General features: G+C 54.1%; 1 long non-coding RNA gene across 2 annotated transcripts; it reads left to right on the top strand.

The window, feature by feature from the left end:
• Window positions 1–234: 234 nt before the first annotated feature.
• LOC129145134 (uncharacterized) lies at window positions 235–5,981 on the top strand. 2 transcript variants are annotated; one of them, XR_008550240.1, is made up of 4 exons: window positions 235–250; window positions 695–899; window positions 5,279–5,440; window positions 5,749–5,981. It is a non-coding gene; the product is annotated as an uncharacterized LOC129145134 (long non-coding RNA). The 2 variants fall into 2 exon arrangements; XR_008550239.1 differs by lacking the exon at window positions 235–250 and having other exon boundaries at window positions 522–899.
• The last annotated feature ends 14,162 nt before the right edge of the window (window positions 5,982–20,143 follow it).

Genomic DNA, 20,143 nt, shown 5'->3' with positions numbered 1-20,143 from the left:
GCTGTCACACAGGGAAAGACACCTCAAGCAGCCCCACCCCTCTCCTCTGAGACACTGAACACAGATCTGCAGGGATGCATGCCTGCTTCCCCCACCCCCCAGCTGGTACAGGGGTTAAAGTCCATTTGAAGGGGGACACTGCCCATAGAGAAGAAAGGAGCGCCCTTAGCGGGGCTAGAGAGGTGGCTCCTACTCTCTAACTCTCCCAAACGGGGCCAGTGACTGGCGCGCCGGCATCTGGGAGGCTTGAGTGAGTGGAGGTGCCTCTTCCTTCCTCTCCCCCAGAGTGGTAAAGCTCCAAGTTCATTTCTCCACTGCAGCCTTTAACATGGAGAAGTTATTCTGGGGAACAAGTTAGTGTTTCTTTAAAAAGCTAACGCACAAGGCCAACTTCAGACTGAGACAGTGCTTGCCTCCTCCCGTGGGTCCCCACCCGCGGCGTGTTCAACCCTTGTTCCTATGCGTTATTCCCGCCAAAGGGTAAGGATGGCGCTGGCTTCCCAGCAGAGAGCAAGGATTGTGCGCCCCCTGCTGTCTGACCTCTAGAACTGCGCCTTCTCCCCAGGTTACCCCAGCCAGGATCCTTTATCCTCTAACCACAGGAGGCCCCTTCCTCTCGCCTCCCGGCCCCAGACGCCCCTGGTTGGACCAAAGAACCTATCCAGCTTTGGAATCCCAATTCTCTCACTGGCAGCTGGCTGGAAAGGGAGACGGCTGGCTGAGAATGGAGTAGTTGTTGGGGAGATGGAGTTTCAGGAGCTGAATCTTGGCTTTTTAGCCCCCAAGAGACGGAGAGGGAAGAGACTGGTTAAATGAAGAGAAGACCTACCCCGAGGCTGCAGAGCAGGACCCAGAGGAAAGGAATCTGGTGCAGGGAGAGGAGACAGGTCAGGGCACAGGTGAGAGGTAGAGTGAATAGGACAGTGAAGTGGGCACAGGTGAGGGGGAAAGAGAAATGTACACGGGTAAGGACACAGGTGTGCCTGTGGGAAGAGCAAAGGAGGCAGGGAAGGTGCAGAGTAAACAGAAGCCACCAAGAGCGTCATGAGCAGGAGTGGATGCCGCCTGCTGTCTGCCACCTGCTGGTCCACGGCCAGCCCTGCGTGTCCAGCCAGCCCTGTGACTGATGGCCAGGCCCCTGCTGGGGGCACAGAGAACAGGCACTCAGCAGTGGCAAACAGCCTGGATGTCTGTGGCCTCTGGACTATGGGCCATGGTGGGGGCAGCGGGCAGAACAGATTGAGTTCAGCGCTGTGGTCAGAGGCCCAGATCTGGGGGGAGGTGGGGAGGGGGATTGGGGGTGGTTGTGAGCCAAGTCTTGGCCTCCTCTCCTCCTCTTCCCTCCCTGTTCTCCACTTTCCTCCTTTCTCCTCCATATCTGACTGGCGTAGACGTCCTTGCTCAGGCAGCCCAGCACTTCTCACCTGTTGTGAAACCCAGAAGGGAGTCCTCTCTTGCTAGGGGGAGTCCAGTGTTCAGGCTCCTAGCCAGCCAGATCCTCCCTGCTGCCCCTCTAAGGTGCACCCCGGCATGATCAGGCTCAGAGAAGGAAAGGGCCAGCGTTCTTTCTACTCCTAGTATCATTTCAGCATCCCTTGCTGCTGTACACTGGGGGGAGGGGGGAGATTAGACCATACTTACATTCTGCCTCCCAAAGCATTTACCTGCCAAGCCCCCAGAGGGAGAAAGCTGGCTTCTTACCTCCCTTTCTCAGCAAGAGTCCTTGGTGGGGAGAGGGCGGCAGGAGGAAGCAGGCTAAGGTGGACAATGTGTAACTGTCCCGTGTCACCAGCAGACAATCTGGGTTAGGATCTGAGTGTCCTGCACTACCCAGGCCTCTGCACCCTCTCCCTTTCCTCGCTCACTGAGGCCAGTGATGGGTCTGTCCAGCTGCCCCAGCCTCTTAAACCTCCACATACACACATTACCTGAAAACAAGAAGATTGGTGGCCTTGAGAAGTGAGGACCCAGAGGAGCAGATTCGAGACTTGCCTTCTGTCTCTAGATCCTATGAGATTGTCTTGGTTGTGGGGCGCATTCCCCTACGGTCTCTCAGGACCCTGATACCAAGAAAGCTTAATCAGGACCCCAAATGAGGAGGCAGTGAGAAATGAGGTGGCCAGGGAGGTGCTGAGTTTCCCATAGCTAAGGGGGTTCAAGAAGAGGCTACAGAAGGGAGTTGGGATGACTCGCTCTTTGGGCATGGAGCCCCAGAATGCTCCCAGGTAGGCATGGGAAAGGTGGCGGGACCTCAGACCAACTCCCCACTCCTCTTTCTCTCCAGGTACAGGGTCAGAAGGGAATATCTGAGTGGCCTCTTTTCTCTAACTTCCCGCCTGCCTCCTCAGGTTCCCCCAGGGGGCCCGGAGTCCAGGCTTAAAGATGGCCCAGCCCAACCCCCACAGCCTTCCCCTCTCTCCCCGCTCCCACCCCCAGTGGCCTCTTGCTGTGCCTGGCTGAGCGGGGATGGGGACGCTAAGTGGGGGGGGGGGTTCATCAGCGGTTGCAGCGCTGCTAATAGACCGTCCTCGGCCACATCCTATTACTGCACAGCCCCTCCCCAGCCCCCCAGCCTGGCCGGCCTGCGCCTCTCCGCGGCCCCGGGGACCAGGCATCAGATTGGAGTCAAGATTCCGAGAGTGTCATTTGCCGCCGTTGATGGTGCTGATAATAGGGACGGGCTGGCGGGCGGGGAGCGGCGGCGCAGAGGCGGATTCTCTATTAAGGCTTCCCCCTCAGCAGCGCGGCAGCGAGCGGGAGGCAGGAGGAGCCGGCGCTGGGCGAGCGCGGCCCGCAGAGTCCCGCCCGCGCTGGGTCACGCCACGCCCGGGCGGCCTGCCTCTGCTCCGTGGGCTCCTTATGCCTCTGCTCCGTGGGCTCCTTCTGCAGACCGGGTACTGGCCGGGCAGACGGGTAGTTACGGGGTCAGAGGATGCCACCCACCGGGAACAGAGTGGAGGGTCATTGGGAAGCCCCAGCCCATGCTTTTGCCACACACTCCCCCAAGAGTCTGCCTGTTTCTTTTTCTTCTTCTTCTTCTTCTTCTTCTTCTTCTTCTTTCTTCTTCTTCTTCTTCTTCTTCTTCTTCTTCTTCTTCTTCTTCTTCTTCTTCTTCTTCTTCTTCTTCTTCTTCTTCTTCTTCTTCTTCTTCTCCTTCTCCTTCTCCTTCTCCTTCTCCTTCTCTCCTTCTCCTTCTCCTTCTCCTTCTCCTTCTCCTTCTCCTTCTCCTTCTCCTTCTCCTTCTCCTTCTCCTTCTCCTTCTCCTTCTCCTTCTCCTTCTCCTTCTTCTTCTTCTTCATTTATTTGTCTATACATACAAGAACTGGGGGTACAAGTCAGAGGCATGGGGGATGAGAGGATTCACCAGGGACAGAGTGGGGAGCAGAACAGGCAGACTGACTGAAATACACTGCTGAGGGGAGCAGCGGGCGAGAGAGGAGAGGTCTGCCGCGCTATGTGGGTAGCTCCCTGGCTGGAATCAAACTCGTGCTGCAGTGGCTGCGGATAGCTTCATAGGTTGTGCCTTAACCCCTTGCGCCACCAGAGAGGCCTGAGTCTGCCTGTTTCTATCCCTCTTCACTGCCTGGGACCCTAAGCCGCCTCCCCCCCACCCACCCCTCGCGGCACAGAAATGGTGGTCCTTGTTCTTCTGCCTGCATTCAGAGCAGAACCTTACAGAAGGCCATAACCCCCTCACCCCCTGCCCAGGGAAACCTGGTGGAGCCTCCCTTCAGCAGCCTCCTCCTGGACCACCACCGCAGCCCAGGGCCCCTCTGGACCATTCACCGCACATCACTTCTCTGTCCCCCTCATCCTCACCATCTCAGCAAGCATCTTCAGGCGACAGGCTCTGGAGCTCCTCCAATTACTATCCGTGTTACTTTTCATCATGTATTTCAATCCCTCTGCCTAAGTCTCATCATCTTTAAATTCAGGATATATTAGCAACCTCATAGGATTATTATAATAAAATAAGTTGCTACACAGAAAGTGTTAGGATAGTACAGGGCACATAGGACTCCATAAATCGGATCATTGCTAATATTACCCCTGTTCTCACTATCAATTTCATCACCCTCATCATCACCACCTCCACTGCCTTCCTTAATAGTAACAACAGGGCCTTCCTGGTGGCGCAGGGGTTAAAGACACAGAGCTATCAAGCTATCACCAGCCACTGCAGCATGAGTTCGATTCCAGCCAGGGAGGTGACCCACATGGTTCAGCAGACCTCTCCTGTCTCTCCTGCTGCTCCCCTCAGCAGTGTATTTCAGTCAGTCTGCCTATTCTGTACCCCACTCTGTCTCTGGTGAATCCTCTCACCACCACCACCTCCCCCCCCTCTCTGGCCTGCACCCCAGTTCTTGAATGCATAAATAAATAAATCTTTAAGAAAATAGGAACAACAGCTATCACTTCCATAATGTTCACCATGTGCCTGGCACTGTTCTAAGTATTTTACATATATTGACTCATTTAATCCCCATGACAACCCTATAAGGGAGGGGCTATTAGCACCCCTACTTTACAGATGAGGAGACTGAAGCACAGAAAAGTTAAATAATTAATCTAAGATTGCAAACCTAGCAAATACCAGAACCAGAATCAAACCCAAACCAAATTTTAAACTACTATGCCAAGTTATTTCCCATCAGGGCCTACCCTACTTTTTGCCCTAAGTATTGCCACCTGTTGAAGGTTGCTATCATTCCCCATTATCTCCACCATTATGGATGCCAGGCTCCCTCCCCACCTCCATTAGCACATCAACACCAGACACCTGCACATCCTATTACCATCCCCCTGTGAAGCTCAGCCACCATCAGATCCTGAGCACTGTTTCTTAGGACCTCCCCAAATAGATTCTTGCATCTTCCTTTGGCAGGCCCTGTTTTCTGAGAGGTATGAGTGTTTCCCCTTGATACAGACCTGTTAATGTGGTCAGATCTGGAAAGGAAGGACAGAAAAATTTAAATTGCTACAGAGCTCTCAGGTGCCAGCTAGAATTTAAGGTCGGCTGGAGCCTGTAATACGTGCTTTGAAAAGCTGACTTCTCAGTTCCCCTCGGAGGCCTGGTGTGGTTTAAACACCCTTTTAGCATTCTGAGAGCCTCTGATGTGGAAAGACACCTTCTAACTCACAAATAGCTGCCTGAGAACAGATTTGTCAACACAGACAAAATCCCCCACTTGGTTACTTAGAAGTCTTCTCAACCTACTAAAAGTCTTGAGGGCAGGGACACAGCCTCGTCCCTCACCTTGTCCCACTTCTTTCCTAGGGTCTCTTCCACCCCACCTCCTCCTGACAAGGCCAACATCAATGCGTAAATGGACAGATGAACTCTGCTTGGGCCTTGAAGAGAAGGAAGGATCTTGCTGTCCATGGTACTGAGATAGGCTTGCTCATTCAGGACCCGCAGTTCCCCTCTTGTCCTTTACAGGTAAGAACTCTTCTTCAATTTTTCCAGAGTCCATCACCACTTGCCACTCCTATCACTGTTTACAAAGCCCATTACCATTTGCAGAGCCTGTCCCTATTTACAAGGCTCATTATTATTTGCAGAGTCTTAGATTATATGCCAAGCTCATCTGTTTGCAGAGCCCATTACCATCTGCAGAGCATATCCCATTACTGATTTCTGAACCTGTCACTGATCCCATGATAATTTGCAGAGTATGTGACTATTTTCAAAGATGGTCCCTATTTGTGGAGCCAAACTGCACATTTAGATCTCATTATGGTTTACAGAGCCTGCTACCATTTGCAGAGCCAGGATCAGGGCTGAGTACATAAAGGGTGTTCAAGAGGCTCTTATAACCCATCCTCTCCAAACACAGAGATAAGGAGAGAAGGAAATGGAACCAGAAGGAAGAAAGGAAATGAACAACAGAGAAATCTAGATCCATTCAATAAAATTCTTGTGGGCCTAGACCTGTGTTGGGCGCTGTAAACAAATAAATGGGAAAATACAATAAAAATTACTTCCAGTCCTTGAGTAGGGCTCTGTGCTAACCACTTTACAATCATTATCTCATTTTATCTTCACTACAATACAGAGCAATAGAGACTGTTCCTATCCCTATTCAACAGATGAGGAGGGTGTCCCTGACTGGGAGAGATCAAATAACTACTTATCTGATCATAGTCAGTTCAGAACTTGAGCCTGGGTTTGTTTAACTCCAAAATCCATATCTACTACTTCTCGTGGCATAGAAAATGGAAGAAAAGAGATGGGAGGAGATGGAGCACTTGTCTCCCTCTCTGAATAGCAACAAAGCCCTACCTAAAGCAGGGGGTGGGGGGATAAGCCTATGAAAGCTTTCCCAGTGTTCCTGGTCTGGCCTACACAGCAGATCCAAGTGCAGACTCTGGATGCAAATCCCCCCAGAGGGGCCAGTGACCATCCAGTACACTGTGCCCCTCAGCATCCTGGCCAACGTCCCCTCCCCAAATTCAGTTATTGAGCTACCACGGCCTTCAAACCTGAGCACAAGGACACAGACACAGAGAAGCTTCTTCAGGCTTATTTCTACTGAGAAAAGCCGATTTGGAGACAAAGATACAGACTGAGAAACACCTGGATTCGGGGACAGAGAATCAGAGCCCAAGAGAGAGAGAGCCTGAGAGTGACAGGTAGAGGTACAGAATCAGATAGAGACAGAGACAGGGATGGGGAGAGCCCGAGGTGTGGAATCGGAGATGAAGAGACCAAGCACCGCAGAGGCAGGGGAGAGGAGCTGGAAGCGCAGAGGTGGAAGAGGGCTCCCTCCATGGCCCAACGCAGAAGGGCCCCAGCACCTGGCTCAGGTAGGGAAGGCTCTTAATAAAGAGGCAAGAGAAGCCCTTCTGGGATGCTCCGCATGCAGCCTAGAAAAGAATCTGCTGGACACAGCCTCCTTCCTGGAGAAATTCTTGCCCAAGTCCAGGATTCTAGCTCATCTCTGTCCCCCTTTACCCACCTTGGGGGTGACTCAAAAAGATTGTCACCTTCAGCTTGAATGGATTCTGGATCTGGAATTTGATACATGAATGCTCTCCCTGGGCTTGAACCCTGTGATGGTGGCACAGGGTGATTTGTGGGGCTTGAGATACCTTCTCAATCTACAGCAATCCTGAGCCACCCAAATAGGCAGGCAGTCTTCGTAAGACAGTACACTTGCTGTGCAAACCCAGCAGGCAGGTTTGGGACACCACCCGCCCCGCCCCACCCCCATCCCTACCCTGTTTCCAGCTCCATTCCTTCCAGCCCTCCAGTCAGTCACTCAGACAATTCCCACTATGGAAATCCTCTGTCCTCCGATGCAACCACCAAGTCAGCCCCCCCAGGCTAGATAATTGGATGACTTTCTTGAAAAGAGCCCTGCTGGTTTCCAGCTGTGTCGAGGGTACAAAGTAAACAGGAGATGCTTAGGGCCTAGCACACAGTAGGTGCCATCAATTATGGAGGTGCTGTGGGCAGGACCCCTTTCCCTTTGCAATCCGCCCACCTCCACACCCCCAAGCCCCCCACGCAGTCCCCTTCCCCCAGCCCAGGGCCAGCAGGGAACATGACTAAATACTGGAGGAGTGGCTGTGTGTGCTTCCTCACCTGCTCCAGGAAGGGGAAGGGGGAAGGCAGGGAGGCCCAGCCAGACCGGAGTCTCCCCTCTCCCCTCTCCCCCGCCCTCAGCCTCAGATGGGTCCCGGGCGCCTCTCTCCAGGAAGATAATGGCTTTTGGCCTGAAACAACTGAGCCTCTGCACCGCTTCAGATTCAGCCTCTCCCCTCCCCCCCACCTCTCCTCACACACCAGTACTTGGTTGCTGGAGGGTTGGGGTTCTGGCTCCTCTCTCCCCAGGGCAGAGGACACAGACTGAATCAAGTCTCTCTGCTCTCCTAAGTGATAAGCACGATCAGGGAGGGGGATTTTGGTGGATCCAAGGGTCTCCTTCTCGCCAGCTGCCCTCCTTTGGGGGGAAGGTGTAAAGATATCATTGACGGTTGGACTCTCTGCAGTCTGCCTCTTCTGAACTAATAATAACAACATTAACCATAATAGAAGTTTGAGTGACTATCTGCCAGTTGTAAGGAGAAAAAAATAAATTTTAAAATCCTGTAAGGAAGGTATTATTTGATGCCCATTTTAAAGATGGGGACTGAGGCTTAATATCTTGCCCAAGGATCCACATCCAGTAAGTAATACAGCAAGATTTAGACCAGAACAAATCCTGGAAGGAGGGCCCGGCCCAGCTAAGAACCACTGCGATGCCCTTGAGCCCCCACCTGGAAGTTTCCTGGGTGTGTGTAGGGGGTGCTTTTTCCCATCTAGTCCCACAAGTCTCCCACTATGTACCCCTAAAGTGGGCAACTGCCTAGGGGGCCGCTTCCCACAGCTTGCTTGCTGATTCATTGTAACTGAGCCCTCTCTCCAGCTGAGTAATCAGATCTGCCCCATTGGCAGCCAGAGAAATCCTTCCTGAGCCTGAAATCAGGCCTGATTGCCTCATGGGGAGGGGAGGGAGGGCAGGCAGGTGCCTTGATGGGGGTGAGGGGCCAGATCAACTAAAGGGTCCTGTCCAGTAGGTCAGATATGCCTAGGAGAATTTCTTCTTGAGGGTCTGACACCTCCAGTTTCTCCTCCAAAGGGATTCAGGAGCAGGAAAGGTCAATGAGAACAGCAGGCCCAGATAGGATAAGGCTTGGCTATGACTCTGCAGGGAGGGGACTATCCCCACAACACCCTCAACAGCCTGAAATACCAGAGCACATCCTGACCCTACCATAGAACCCCCAAGAATCAGCCCAACCTCCTCAAAGTGGATTCTGAGGATAACACCATACACATACACTCTTCCTAGTCAGTGTTGGGGGGACACAGGAGACACGCATGAGCACACAGCACAGGAGCAAGGGACAGCAGACAGTGCTCTGCTTAAAGACTCGCTAACCATGACCCTCTTCCCCATTGAGTGAGTCAGCCACAAGGTCATTCGACCACTGCCTGGGGCATGGGGTGGGGTGCCCTCCACACCACAGCAGTTGTCCTCTGCCACCCTGGCAGCATCTGTGCAGACTGAGGAGATGACTTCATTTAGTGTCCATGGTCCATGCAAAGGATTGGCCTCTCTCAGAGGACTGGGCCTGTCTGTGCATATATGTATGTATATGCATATGTGAGAGAGTGTTAGAGTGTGAGTGTTAAGGGGGTGTGTGGGGTCATTTTGTGTGTACAGGATGAGTGTCTGAGGTGCGGTCAGCATGTGTCCACAGTTACTATGCATGGCTGTGATGGTTGTGGAGAGGTGTGAGGCCAGGGATACATTCACCAGTGACCACAAACACACCCTGTCTAAGCATATATACTACAAAGGACACACGAAGTCTATCATGTATATAACAACGGACACATGACAAACACACGACAAACAAATATGGCGCACGAACACACATTTGTTCCATGGATACACACTGAACATTTTACAGATGAAATCCAGCCTTGGGTTGGCTTGGAGCTGGGTTCTGCGCCCTCTCCCCAGATGGCTCTGAAGAAGCCATCTCCCCAGTCTCCTCCTTGACTGTATGTACCCAGGGGAAGAGCAGCCTCACACTACCTGATGAGGAACATCTTGGGCCTCCAACCCTGCATCAGGACCTCCCCCACAGCCAGAGTGCCCAAGGAGACTCAGCCTGTTTCCCAGCCCGGTGCCCAGTCTCAGTGGGTCCCACCTGTGGTGAGAAGGCATCATCGCTGAAACCCAAAGCAGGCCCAGACTCCGGATATGGACCATCCTGACAGGCTCACACGCAAAACACACAGGCTCACAGACGCTGACACCCACTAGTCCTTCCAGAGGAGAGGGGCCAGGAGGACCGTGCACCCGACCTTAGGTCTTCCCGGGACACTGTGCCATTGGGCTGTCTGCTGGAATGATGTGTTTGTGAGGATGTGCATGTTTGTGGGGCCAAGACCAGTGCTGTGTGGAGTGTGTGTGGAATCGTGGGCCTGGCTTGTGTGTGACTGCAGTTGAGGAGGGTGAGTGTGAGCGAGTGAGTGAGTGAGTGATAGTGAGTGAGAAACAGAGACAGAGAAACAGAGCTCGCGCTGTGCCTGGCAACGTGTGGCTGCGCCTGCGTCGCCGCCGCCCGGGCGCCCGCCCCACCTCAGGCTTCTCCTCAGGCTTCTCCCCCGGCCCGCGGGCCACTCACCCGGCTGGGAGCGGCGCGGCCGCCCGCCCGGGGAAGTCCCCGCCCCCTCCGCCCGAGTAAACTTTTCCCAAATCCCCGAGCCGCTTAGGGCGCAGCCGCCCCCGCGGCCTAATCCGCGCCCCCTGCGGATCTGCATAATCGGGTTAGCGGCCGCGCTCCCTCCCGCTCCCGCCGCCGCCGCGGCGCGCGATTCTCTCGCTGTCACTTAGGGAGGCTCAGCGCGATTTGCGGCCTAATCCCCCGGGATCGCTCGGCCGCCGCTCCCCGAGGGGCCGCCAGATTGTTCCCTTCATAATTGATTGACTCTATTTGCCGGATTGGGACTTCAAAGAGCCGGCGGCGCGGGGGCGCCTGGGAAGGAGCGGGGCCCGCGGCGGGTCGCCGGGCCGGCGGGCGGAGGCCCTGCCCCGGAGGGCGCCTTCTGCCCCGCAGCCCGGCCTGCGCTCGGGGCTTGGGGCGTGGAACTCGCCAGCGGTGACGGTAGCGACGCTGACGACTTGACCATGTCACGACCGCCGCCATTTAGGTCCCGGCCAGGCAGGGCCCTTGGCGCCTCCTGAGTCCCCACCTTTAAATCCCCCTTGGAACCCTAAAGCCTGCGGGGTATTAACGCCCCCATTTTACAGGTGAGGAAACAGGTTCAGAAAGATTTCTTCGTGCTCCGAACGCCTTCTACCCACCCAGCACCGTTTTCAGTTCTGGGAATCCAGATGTCCCAGAACTGACCCCACTTCTGCCTCCCTCCGGATGAAAGTTGGCTCCAGGGAAGGAGGCAGGTGGGCACAAGAACAAAAATTCAGGCAGAGTGCTGGGATGGTGACTTGGGGTAGGAGATAAACTACACCTAGTGGTCGGGAAGGCTTCTTAAGGAGTAGATGTTTTAGCTTAAAGCTGAATGCTAAGGAGAAAGGTGTGTGGACAGAGGAGGAAAGGCAGGTGGGGAACCCCCCACCCCTCCAACCGTTCGAGAGCAGGCCACCAGCAAGTGTAAAACCGAGATAGAAACTCAGGGCAGCCTGGCTCCAAAGTCCAGAGGCTGAAGTCCCACATTGCCTTCTCCCGCCCAGACTAGACTGAGCCTCCACCTCACCACAGGCTGGACCCTTAACAGAAAAGTCCAGAACCCCTGGCACAGGCACCTGTCCAGTGCCACATGGCCCACCCCAAACTAGCTCCTGGATTGGGCTGTCAGTGCCAGTGCCTTCGTGGTCCCTACCCCATTGGTCAGACACTGCCTTGTTGGCATCCCTGTACCCAGAGCCTTTCTGAAATTAGGGTCTGTTGCCTCCCCAACCCCTGAAGAGGCAGTGGGGAAGCTGGAGGGGCCCCACAACCACCCAGCCATAGCCAAGCTCCCAGGAATCCTGGGCCCAGACTTGGGAATCCCCAGAAACGCTTAATTAATTCTTGATTACCCACTGTCTCTGCAGCTGCCATTAACCACCTCCCCAGCCTGGGCCCAGTAAGGCCATGTAATTAAATTAGTGCAGGAGAATACTTCCAGGCAGAAGCAAGGTACTCCTACTGGGCCTTTTAGAAGTTCTGGGGGGCTGATGAGGAAAGACTTCAAGTCACCAAAGGGAACATCCAGGCCTAACATTGGGGCTCAAGTGTAACCCCCCGATACTAATTCTGGCCCCTCATTCCACCACTCGTGAGCCCTCTACTCTCAGCACATATTTTAAACTTTAAATATCTTTAAAATGACAAGAGATTTGCTGCTGTCCTTAATTCAATTTATGCCAAGTTCATTGAGCTTTTGGAGGATGAATTTGGGACAAGGGATGTGAGTGAGACTGGATTTCCAGGGTGTAGGAAGCTGAAGACAAGGGGTTTGCAACATGAGACCTCTGCCACCTTCAGGAACAGAGGGGGGGGGGCAGGGGACATGGGTCATCATCCTGTGGGCAGGGAGGTGGCAGGGAATGGAGAACAGGAACAATGAGGACTGAGGCTCTGTGGGGGGTGAGAGCTTCCTTAGGGGAAAGAGGGGAGATACTTTCCTTCTCAAAATAAAAACAGAGAAAATAACCTGAAAGAAGACACTTAAGGTGAAAGTATATGTACCAGTGAGCAAAGACAGAAAAGTCTGGACATTTGGGTCTATACAGAGTAAGGAGGGCACAGCTGACATATTCTGCCACATCCCAACAGCCAAGCTTCCCTCCTGTGTCTTCCCTCCCTCAGTCCTGGGAGAGCTAGCTGACAGCCTTCCCTCCCCCAAACCCAGAGTCTTGTCACTTCAGAAAATCAGAAATAAGCCTTAGTGATTAGAGGGAGACGAGTGAGATGGGGCTTAGAGGCCCAGGCTGAGGGAAGTGTTAAGAGGCGAGTGGGACTCAAAGTATTAGGGGGGGGCAGAGCTAATAGCTTCTCTAAATGTCCCTCCCCCAGGAGTATAGTCCCCAGGAGAGGAGGGAGCGGAAGGCTCGAGAAGAAGGGAAGGGAAAGAGAGAGAAGATGTGGATAGGGGATGCGGGGTGAGAAAAGAGAGGAGCTGCAGGGAGGAGGATGGGAAAGGCAGACAGGAGGGAACTGAGGAAGAGGAGAGAGACATGGAGTAGGAGAGAACTGAAGAGAGACAGCAAATGAGAAACAATGGAGTTCAAATGAAATAACAAGGTGTCATGTTCCCTTTGGTTGAAAAATAATAATAATTTTTAAAAAGATAATACCCAGTGTTGATGAAGTGGAGGGAAATAGAGACTTGGGAGTACAGAATAACATAACTGTGGAGGTCCGGGAGGTAGACAGCATTTTGGCAATAATTATCGAAATGTTAAATGTGCAGCAACTGGGGCCAAATAATTCCACTTCTAGGCATGTTTCCCACAGAAACCCTGGCCTCTGTGCACAGCAGTGCATGGACAGAGGTGGCTGCTGCAATAGCACTTGTTGCCAAACATGGCAACTCAGTTGTCCATGAAGAAGGATTAAGGACACTCCCTGGTGGCACAAGGGGTTGGGATGCAACCTATCCGCAGCCACTGCACGAGTTCGATCCCCGGCCAGGGAGCTAACCCACATGGCGCAGCAGACCTCTCCTGTCTCGCCCACTGTTCCCCTCAGCAGTGTATTTCAGTCAGTCTGCCTGTTCTGTTCCTCACTCTGTCTCTGGTGAGTCCTCTCACCCCCACACCTCTGGCTTATACCCCATAAATAATTAAAAAAAAAGGATTAAATACATTATGGTGCAGCTGAGCAGTGGAATACTACATATCCAGGAAGAAGGAAGAGAGAGATCTGAGTGCATTGACATGGAAAGATGTATAGAATAGGTCATTAAACAAGATAAACAGTAGAGTCCCTATCTGAAATGTTAAAAAACAAATACTTAAAACTATGTGGGGTATGTGTGTAAATGTGTAGAATCAAATGTCTGGAAGGAAGGTAAACCCCTAAATTACTGACAGTGACTTTTCACTTTGTATTCTTCTGCTTTGTTTTTCAGTGAGGTTTTCTTTGAAGCTTGTGGTAATTATGTAAAATTAAGAATAAATAATTTCTTAAGAGGATAGGGAAGGAAAGGAGAGAGAGGAAAGAAGGTGGTATAGGGCAGGAGGGAGCGGTGGAGCGAGGACTGGCTGGGACAGAAATAGTAGTGCAGGGTGGAGGTGTCTGACCCACAGGACAATGGGGGCAACCGCCCACGGAGTGCCCTAAAGTGTCCACATTCCTCACCCTTGTCCCCATCATGAAAAGTCTGGCTGAGACTTGAGTAATTGAAGGCTAATTGGGTTTTAGGCTTGTTAATGCTCCTGCAAATGTTTGCACTGAAGAGAGCCAGTCGATGCGGATAAATGACTCCCGGTGGGTCTTGGTGGGGGAGACACTGAGGGCAGGCCTTATGGATGTGAGCAGGGAAATAGAAATTTTTTGGCCCACTCCAGGGTGTGTGTGTGGATGGCAGGGTGGGAGATGGGCACTTAGGAAAGCTGAGGACCACCTGCATTTCTATGGGGTAGAAGAGAGAGGCTGGTCGCTAGTGGAGGCAGGATTCTGGGGGGCAGCAGGCAGGAGGCCAGGACTCCAGTCCCAACCTTTCAGACTGCAGGTGGGGGTCTGAGCTCCAAAGGGAAAAAGAAGATCACTCTAGCTACCAGTGACGGGCAATGCGGGGCGGGCCACAGGGCCTCTTTCCATATCAGGGAGCAGGTCATTTGGCTCACAGAGGGATGGTGTCCCTTTTAGAGCTATTTCCCTGATGGGCCAAAGAGGGCCTCTGGCGCCCAGCATCTGCAGGCCCTGGTCACAGCCCTCCCCCCAAATTCTCCATCTCTGAGTCCTGCTCAGGAGCTGTCCAGCGAGGAGGCAGCTGGCTGCCTGGGCTGGAGGGCCTCTGCGGCTCCCTGTTCTCCAACCAGTGACGGTTGTTGGTTTCTGGCTGTCAGACCTCACGGAGGCTCTGTGTCTCTAGCATAAACGTGCTGGCAGCAGGGAAGGGTGGCCTCTTTTTTCCCCTGAAGAGCCCAGATAATGCAGAGGAGGCACCATGAAGGGGAATCAGGCCCAGGCAGCTATGAGGATGGGGGAGGATGCCTGAGGAACATGAACATGTTTTGTTTTTCAGAGTTGCTGCTTGTGGGGAGCTCTGTTGCTATAGGAGCCGGAAATCCCGACTCCCTCTCAAGGAACCCAGGGTGAGGCCCTTCCATGAGTAACCCCCACCCTTGGTAATCCCGTCTCTTCTCCAGGGGTCAGAAATACAAGATGTGCTTTTAAAGGATCAGCTGCGCATTTGTTCCTCCTCCTCCTCCTCAGGCCTGACCTAGGGACTCGGGCCCCTGTGACAAGGCAGGGAAACGTTTAATGAGTTTGTATTTCCCGAGAGCATGGTGACTGACAGCCGCCCGGGGGTCGCCACTCTTCTTGTCCTGGAAGAGGCTGCGGCAGCTGCTGGGCCCCACGTGCGTGTGAGTGTGCGTCTGTGCCCCGGTGTATGTGCACCTGGGGCTGGGCTGGAGAGGGGCTGGCCAGGGACTCCCTTGCTGTGAACAGAAACCACTGTGTTTGGGGGAAAGGAAAGGATTTGGGGGACTACTGCCCTTTCTGGGGGGACTCTAGCCACGAGCCTCCACCCTCAACCTACTCTCCTCAGGTCACCCTCTACACACTCAGCCAGGTTGGTGGGAGGGAGGCCTGAGGCTGCCCACAGTGGGGTTTGAAGGAATGGGGGGCACGGTCGATGTGAAGGCCTGAGTCTGCATGGGTAATGAGGCCTGGGACTGGCTTGTCAATAGCATTTAAGTACTTTTCTCCCATTTTCAGGCCAGACTGAATTATTTATTCGTTTCTGGTCAATTGCTGGTAATGTCATTAGCATTTGTCCATCAAGGGTAGGGAACAGAGTGGGAGTGGTCCCTTCCCACCGACCCCCATACCCCAAACTGACTCTCAAAGGTTAATCTGTCCAGTGGCCTGCCCCTAGTCTCAAGTTACTCTAGGACCAGGATTTCTCAGGCCCTGCACCCAGAAAGTTCCCTATGCTCATTTGCCACAGCTAAGAGTATATTATTGGACCTCAGGAGCCAGGGCATGGGCATCCTTCTATTCTTCCCACCCTCACCCCTACCATTAACTTAGAAACTCAGCCCACCCCCATTCAGGAGTCACACTGGTTGACCCCTTGGGGGGTGAGCCAAGTCTGGTAAGGGAAGACCTGGATGGATGGTAGGTGGAGGGATGCGGTGACCTAGCAGTCTGGGTGGGATCCTACCTCGTCTCCATCCCGAGACCAGTTTGCTTCCTTGCACTCAGCACCCCCTCACGTAGGCTCCCAACCCAGAGTTCTGCTTCTCCTGTCAGACCAGAGTGACCTGCCTCCTCTCTCAGATTAAACTCTCCCCCTATCAACTCCTCAGGCAGACTCCATCTTTTAGTCTAGGACCCCAGACTGGGTCTCGAGGGCAGGCCCTACCCCCCGCCTGCCCTCGAGACACACCTTTGAAATCCAAAGGGGCCCAAGGATTAATCCCCAGGAAAAGGACTTCTAGGTCTTGCCCAGCTGAGCTGTGGGCATCTAGGTCAGGAGCTCCTGAATCCAGGCACTTCACTGACCAACCTAATCTTCCATTGTCAATCTCAGGACTTGAAACAGAAAGTGAAGGGTAAGGCTTCTTACAGAGCTCAAGGAGGGAGTATGCAGGGAGTGCATCAGGGAACAACACCTACAAAGCAGCAGGGGAGCAGGACCAGGTAGAGGGAGAGGTTGGACTGGATGAGATTGTGACTGGGGCCTCAGCAAGCCCACAGGAAGCTCTGGGGCAGAGCTGGCATTTTAGACTTGTCCTGGATTGAAGTGAGGAGGCCAGCCCTTTGTATGCCTACACTGGCCGTTCATCCCATGGCCTGCCCCCAGGAGAAGAGCATAACCTTGGGGGAGAGAGCAGAGGGCAAGATCAAGGAAATTGACCATAAGCCATTCATAGCCAACCCCAGCAGCTACAGGAAGGAGGCCTTGGCCCTCAAGGAGGATCTGGGCAGCACCCTGGTATCCACTATGGGCTTTCTGGGTAGCATCGATGGATGTTTAGCATCGATGGATGAGGGACTGAAAATCTCAGCGGGGTGGGGGTGGGCGCTGGCTCAGTTCATGGAGAGGTGGGTAGTCATGGAAGTTGCAGAGATGTGGCTAGGCAGGGTATTTGGGGTGGACATAGCAGGATGAGACAGTATGGGGCACGTGGAGGGGTAATGTGAGGGATACCAGCATACTAAAATTTATAGGATAGAGGGAGTGGGTGGGTCTTCTTCACGCTGCTGCTGCCTGGGCGCAGGCAGGGGCCTGGTGGGGTGAACAGGCTTGGGCAGCCCGAGTAGATGAGAAAAAGGCCCCCTCTCAGCACTGCCATCTCCTCAGTAGCTAAGCAGGATTAGCCTCCTCTTCCTCAGGAGGAGGGGCTCCACTCCTGCATCAGCCACCAGCTCTGGCCCTAATCCCCCTCGCTTTCTAATCCACCTACGACTTTCTTAGGCATTAACGTTGGGCTCTCAGCTCCCTAAGCACCACCCTGAAGATGGAAGCTGGGCTCTGAAGGGAATTAGGCCAGCCTCAGAGGCTGGCTCTGCAGACAACTAGAGGTAGGCTGAGAAAACCCCCACTCCAGCTTCTCTGCTGCAGCCCACCCCAGACAGGGCCCGAGGTCTTCCAACTCTCTGCTAGAGCCAGGTGAGGGTGAGGTTACAGGGGTTGAAGAAGAAGAGGGTCCTATTCTTCAGGGTGGGTGTCGAGTGTAGACGTGGTGCCAGACAAGAATATGAGGGTAACTCACAGCCTTGCAAAAGGGCATCAGGAAAGTTCACGAGAGAGTGGAAGGGTAAACTGAGGCCAGATCATATAGGGTCTTGGATACCAACTGAGAAGTTTGGACTTTACCTTGGGCTAGTCAGAGGACACAGTGGGAAAGTGTAGAGTTTAGAGCAATTGCTTCGGTGCCTGTGAAGGGCTGGCAGGGGGTGGGGTCTCTTGCTGTGATGCCAGGGACAGGTGATAAGACCCAAAGAGAACACCCAACAGTAAAGGTCCCAGTGTGGTGGGAGGGCCAGGTACAGCCCAGCCTGGTTGGGGGCTCCAAATGCACCTGTGAAGGTGGGGAGCTGGGGATAATGGGGAGGTGGTAGGCAAGGTAGAACCTCAGCCCATTGTCAGTTAGCGGCTGCCCCTTGGGCCTCTTCATAGCCCATTATTCCAACCATTTGAAGCAGGTAGCAGCAGCCTGGCTGAAGGAGTGGTCAGGTGGGCAGAATGTTCAAGACCTCTCCCTCTGAGGGGTAGGGGACCCATCAGCCTCACCCCAAACCAGTGAGAGGGAATATGGTCGTCTTTCCTCTGTGAGGGGACAGAACAGAGAGTGAGAAGCCAGGAGGGGGTGCAAATCCGGGGCTGCGTAGGTCCTAGAAGCAGGAGGGTCCTGTGGTAAGCTTGTGAAAATCCTGCTTCTTTCTCTCCCCTTCACACCTACTCGGCCACCCCGTCCCGGGCTAGGTGGTCTGCAGATCTTTCTTGGGTGGTTATTGGTATTTGTTAAACCAAGTACTTAGTAAGATTCTCCTCACCCTCCTACCCCTACGGCTGGGCAGCTGTTTGCCCTTTTTTACAGATGAGAAAAATGAGTCTCAAAGGTAAGTCCCTTCTCCTCGGCCCACAGAGCCAGGGACAGCACAGAAACCAGGAAGCGAAGCGGGCAGGCCAACCGCTACCAGCTCGGAAGGCAGCGTAGTGGAGTGGTTACTAGTGTGACTCTGGGGAGTCTGATGGATTGGAGTTCAAATCCAAGCTCTGCCTGCCTATTTATAGCTGGGTAACCTCTTTGGGTCCCAGGTTTCTCATTTGTCAATGACTTAATAATGCCAATTCCTAGGACCCCGCGGTGAGGGCTGGGTGGGAGAGTATGTATGTGGTGTCCTGGGGGAGCCGCGGGGGCAGGATTGCTGGTGTCCTGCCCAAGACTGCTGAGTGGACAGGCACAGGGGCGCAGGCTGCTTCCCATTTCTGTCTGCTTTCAAAGCTCCTCATGTGCCTTTCCAGAAGTGGTGGGAAGCAGCTGGGGTCCCCAGACGCCTTCAAGGGGACTGGGCTATTGGGCAGGTGATTCAGGGTATCGAGCTGGTGGTGGGGTGTTGAAAGGCTGGAAGGTTCATCATGGCAGGTTCGTTAGGCCATCCGGGCAGGCCCCTCTCATTGGGCCCTGCTAATGAGCTTCCACTGGATTATCCGCTCCCACCTCCGCTCAGTTTACTCTGTCAAATCGAGTTTGCATTTTAAATGGGAATTTGACAAGACGGGCAATTTGTCTGCTGACGAGGTTAATGGGTGTTAGCCCTGCGGACCTAGGCGGGAGAACCCACGCCCCCACAACCTGGCCTCTGCCCAGATCAATGACCCCGGCTGCTTCTCCTCCCTGCACGCAGTGTCCAGGGCTGTCCACATGTCTGGCTCACCTCCTCCAAGCAGTCTTCCCAAAAGCACCCTTCCCTGGGCCACTGTCTACTGCCCAGATGGGGTGACAGCCCCTCTGCCTGGACTCAGGGCTCCTGAACACTGGGCCTTGTCATCTCCTCCCAGGCTAGGGGCTTCCCCTTTCAGTCAGGTTCCCAAGACAGGGTCAGTCTTGGGACAGTTGGGCTCCCAAGAGCCTTCTGTGCCCTCCACCCCTCCTGCCACCTCTCCCATATGGGATTTGAAGTGGAGCCAGAGGGCTGGCATTGCACATGCTGCGTTTCAGTGCTGGGATATGAACTGGTTGTCTAGAAAAGGTTTCAAAACCATCATCTCCAAGTCCAAATGTTGGGGCCCCGTCTAGACCAAACGCCAAGGTTGGGGCTCTCGGAGGAGCTGGTGGCCCCTTCTGAGACTTCCTGATGGGCCCAAGCTGACCTTGCCAACTTGGAGTCCTTCCTCAGGCCACCCCGTCTCAGGCTGAGCCAGAACCCAGGTTTCTGGGATCCCAGCTGGGCCCAGGAGTGGCGCCAGGTCAGCATAGGCTTGGACTGAGGAAGAAGATGCCTCGGTCTCTCCTCCTCCCGGGCCCTGCGCCCTTCCCCGCCCCGGCTAATGTGCCACAATTACCTCCTAAGTGCCCAAACAAATGTGGCTGCTGGGGAAAGTGACACGGGCTCCAGGTGATGGATTCGTGCCATCGGGGAGCCGGGCGGAGCGGGCCCCAAGCGGGGGGGCAACACTAATATTGTATCAGCGTCGGCGCCGGCGCCACGAGCTGGTGATGAATATGTGTCACTTTACACGGCGCACACTCGGGGGCCTGGCTGCGCAGGCATGGAAAATAGAGTGTCTGGGATTAATGATATTGAAAATGATAGAGAGCAGATTGGAAATGGCTTCGCCCGCCCGACCCGCGGAGATGGAAACGTACCTCACAGCTATCTGCCCGGGCCCGGCCCCCCACCTGCCCCCCCACCCTGCACCAGCCGCAGAGGCCCACACATGATGAGGACCTTC

The sequence above is a fragment of the Talpa occidentalis genome, unplaced genomic scaffold (assembly GCF_014898055.3).
Source record: "Talpa occidentalis isolate TD23 unplaced genomic scaffold, MPIMG_talOcc4v2.1 talOcc4.9, whole genome shotgun sequence".
In the NCBI taxonomy this organism is placed as follows: domain Eukaryota; kingdom Metazoa; phylum Chordata; class Mammalia; order Eulipotyphla; family Talpidae; genus Talpa; species Talpa occidentalis.
Note: the sequence above shows the minus strand (reverse complement) of the source record. Positions and strands in the feature narration are given on the sequence as shown.